This window comes from Rattus norvegicus, chromosome 13, assembly GCF_021556685.1.
Source record: "Rattus norvegicus strain SHRSP/BbbUtx chromosome 13, alternate assembly SHRSP_T2T, whole genome shotgun sequence".
NCBI lineage: Eukaryota > Metazoa > Chordata > Mammalia > Rodentia > Muridae > Rattus > Rattus norvegicus.
In genome coordinates, this window is record NC_141546.1 from 67506958 (window position 1) to 67511074 (window position 4117).

General features: G+C 47.6%; 1 pseudogene; it reads left to right on the plus strand.

Annotated features, from left to right (window-relative positions):
• Positions 1-1082: 1082 nt before the first annotated feature.
• LOC148001680 (AP-3 complex subunit sigma-1-like) lies at positions 1083-3844 on the plus strand (annotated as a pseudogene).
• The last annotated feature ends 273 nt before the right edge of the window (positions 3845-4117 follow it).

A 4117-nucleotide genomic window follows, 5' to 3' on the forward strand; every position in this document is an offset into this window, starting at 1 on the left:
GGAGAAGGGGAAGGGAACTAGGAAGGGAAAGGATTATTTGCCCTAGGGGACAAAAGACTTCCTCTGGATTGAAGTTTTCCCTTTATAAACTGCCATTGGCCCAAAGGGAATCCCCTGTTAGGATGAGCTCGTTTGTTTGGATTGGGCATGTTAATTAAGAGAGCCAAAGGGGAAGTTTGATTGATTGCTGGATTTCAATACTTTGATAGCTGGACCGTGGGAGTCAGCTTCAGGAAGAGGAAGTGACCAAATAAGGGAACAGACTTGGGGGCTAGCTTTAGGAATGCAATGTAAAGGTTTAGCAAGGCAGAGGGAACAGGAGAAGGGCAAGGCCTGTCAGAGTCACATTTACCATGCTAGGGCCTCCTGGAGCCATTCAGCCACCCCACACCTACTAAGTGGGGTGTGCTGGGTTCAGTTCCACAAACTGAGTGGCCATCGATCAAGCTCACATAAGTTCCCCGCCCACTAAAGTTTACAAACAGCCAGCTCGAACCTAAGACCCTGTGCTGAGCAAAGGAAGTATGAGGCAACCAGCTGAAGTGTAGAAACCCAGTTTGCAGGCTCAAGAGTGGTTGAGAAACGGTGACTAAAGCAAGAGTGGCGATAGGCACCAGTCAGATAAGGCTGCAGAGGCTCTAAATCCTACCTACCGGAGCCGCATGGAGCTCTGACTCCTGTGCACCGTATGGTTTCACACCTTCCAAAAGGCACAGAAAACTTGGATAGCGGCTGACAATGCTGAGACACAGTAGAAAGGGATCCTTTTGGTTCACTGAAGGCACCACATTGCAACATCCGCCCTGCTGGAATTTGGCCAGAAAGCAGAGCGACTCTGAACTTATTTCTGCACAATCTTTAAAAAATTAAGCTTAAGCCATTCCTGGCTCCTGGAAGTGAGATCTAGCACAAACCTGAACCCAGATGGCTTTACCTGAGCATCTCAAGTCACATGTGACAATGGGTGGCACAGCAGGGTCAGGTTGTTCCCTAACCTTTGCTCCTGAGACCACTCAAGCTTGTGAACTGACCAGGCTTGAGGCTGTAACACGAAGGGGGTGGGGTGGGGCAGGAAAGCAGGGATGGGGTCTGGAGGGGACACAGGGGTGGAGTGGGGAGAGCAGGAAGGGGTAGGTAGGAGTGGGAGGGGCATCCACCTTGGATTTCTGCTCCCCAGTTCCTTTGCTCAGTTAAAACAAGAGCAAGACGGGCCAACAGGAAGGACAGGCTTGGTCAGAACATGGCTCCTGTGTGCTTTAGAAGACAGGTTATTTAGAGGTACCTTGTGTGATTGTGATGTTCTGCCTGAGTGGAAGAGAAAGCTGCATCTCGAGTTGCTCAAATCAAAGCTTCAGCATTAGATATAAAATCAAAACAAAACCAAAGCCACAACCGAGAGCTGTTCTGTTAGTCATTTGCCTGGAAACCGGTTCAAAGCCTCTGTTCACTAAAGCCACTTTATGGCCAGTTACACAGGATTTGTTCCTCAGAGCTATTAACCTTGGGGACATTTTCTGTTGGTGACTAGTGGCAGGACCACCCCTGGACTCTAGGAGTCCAGCCCCTGCCGTGTTTCTGGCTCTCCAAGTACTGGTACCCAGGCTGCTGTGCCGAGAATCAGAAGCCAGAGTGAGCACTTGTCTGAGAACAGAGGGCAGCAGCAGACGGAACAGATGTGTCCAGAAGGGACCAGAGAGTCACCTGCTTTCTGCTGAAGCAGAGAGACTCTGAGAACAGTCTGTTCCAGGTGGCTTTGGCTAATGGCTCTGTGGAGCTTTGTTCGAAGATTCCAGGATAACTGGGGGAGGGAAAGGACCCTAACCCTAATCCCACCAGCAAGGATAAACTGTCCCACTACCTATTTGTCTGACAAAGGTCCCCAGCCCAAACTAAGGAAGAATTCTGAAACCTTTCAAGTGGCCCCGTGGGCTCAGTGACAGGCCTAACCAGATAGCTGGAGTTACAGCCCCACTCTCCTTCAATAAAAACAGTGTGAGGCAGGAACTGAAGAGACTGCCTAGTGGTTAGAGCCCTGGCTACTCTTCCAGAGAAACCTTGGTTCAACTCCCAGCACCCACATGGCAGTTCACAACTATCTGTAACTTCAGTTCCAGGGACTCTGACGCTCTCACACAGAAATACATGCAGGCAAAGCATCAATGCACACAAAAATAAATAAACAAAACAAAAACAAGAAACAGCCTAAGGCCAAGGGAGTCAACTCCTGTCTCCTGTGGAAGCTGGACCACCACAGCTTAAACAGGAAACAGGGAGTCCAAACTCCAAATCACTCCAGGCATTTTTTTTTCTCCTATCTGGCTATTTTTGCTTCTTTTTACATTCATTTACCTTTGTAGACCCCTGCTTCAGGTCATGGGCTTAAGAAACATTTCTAGGGGCGCATGTGCAGGAGGGGGCAGGTGGGGAAGCATCCACAACCCTAACCCCACCCTGACCCCAGGGCCCACCAGGTCTGCCAGGCCCTGTGGTGATCAAGGCCATCCTCATCTTCAACATTGGCTCCCCAAATTCTGCCAGTCCTATAGTGAAGATACAAGACAGCAAATCATCAGGGAGACTTTCCCTTCGGTCTCTAAGCGAGATGAGAATGTAACTTGAGTATTTCTTATTTACATTTTGACTGTTATTCCCTTTCCCAGTTTCTGGGCCAACATCTCCCTAACCCCTCCCCCCCTTCTATATGGGTGTTCTCCTCCCCATCCTCCCCCCATTACCGCCCTTCCCCCAACAATCACATTCACTGGGGGTTCAGTCTTGGCAGGACCAAGGGCTTCCCCTTCTACTGGTGCTCTTACTAGGCTATTCATTGCTACCTATGGGGTCAGAGTCCAGGGTCAGTCCATGTATAGTCTTTAGGTAGTGGCTTAGTCCCTGGAAGCTCTGGTTGCTTGGCATTGTTGTACCTATGGGGTCTCGAGCCCCTTCAAGCTCTTCCAGTCCTTTCTCTGATTCCTGGAAGGGGGATTATTATTATTTTTTTTAAATATTTTATTTATTTATTATATATTATGATTACACTGTTGCTATCTTCAGACACACCAGAAGAGGGCATCAGACTTGTTTCAGATGGTTGTGAGCCACCATGTGGTTGCTGGGATTTGAACTCAGGACCTTGGGAAGAGCAGTCGGTGCTCTTAACCACTGAGCCATCTCTCCAGCCCGGAAGGGGGATTATTAATTGGAGGATCTAATAACAAACCAATTTGCAGACATTATGCAACACTATATTTTTGTCTTCTGTGTGGATTCCTCAGTAAGCGAACTTGGCATTTTAGATCTAATTCAAGTATCTGGGGAAACGTTAGACAAATGTTTTGAAGATGTCTCTGAACTGGATTTAATATTCCAGGTAGACAAGGATCATAATATTCTTGCAGAAATGGTGGTAGGCGAATGGTATTGGAGACCGACAGGAATGAGATTGTCACACAAATTGATACACAAAATAAGCTGGAGAAATCTGAGGCTGGCTTAGCAGGAGCTCCAGCCCGTGCTGTGTCAGCTGTAAAGAATATGAATCTTAGGGCTGGGGATTTAGCTCAGTGGTAGAGCGCTTACCTAGGAAGCGCAAGGCCCTGGGTTCGGTCCCCAGCTCCGAAAAAAAGAACCAAAAAAAAAAAAAAAAAGAATATGAATCTTGGGTTGGGGATTTAGCTCAGTGGTAGAGCGCTTGTCTAGGAAGTACAAGGCCCTGGGTTCAGTCCCCAGCTCTAAAAAAAAGAACCAAAAAAAAAAAAAGAATATGAATCTTCCTGGGATCCCAGGAAATATTAACATTGGTGACATCAGTATAAAAGTCCCAAACCCGCCCTCTTTTAAATAAATATTAAAGAGGCCACTCCCAGGTAAAACCCAGAGGAAAAGTCATCTAAATTTACCGTGCGATTGTTTACCAACAATAGAGGAGGAGAGGAGAGTATTTGCTCTTGGATTTAAGTCAAGGTACTGTTGGGGCTGGAGAGATGGCTCAGTGGTTAAGAGCACTGACTGCTCTTCCAGAGGTCCTGAGTTCAATTCCCATCAACCACATGGTGGCTCACAACTACCTATAATGAGCTCTGATACCTTCTTCTGGTGTGTCGAAGACAGCTATAGT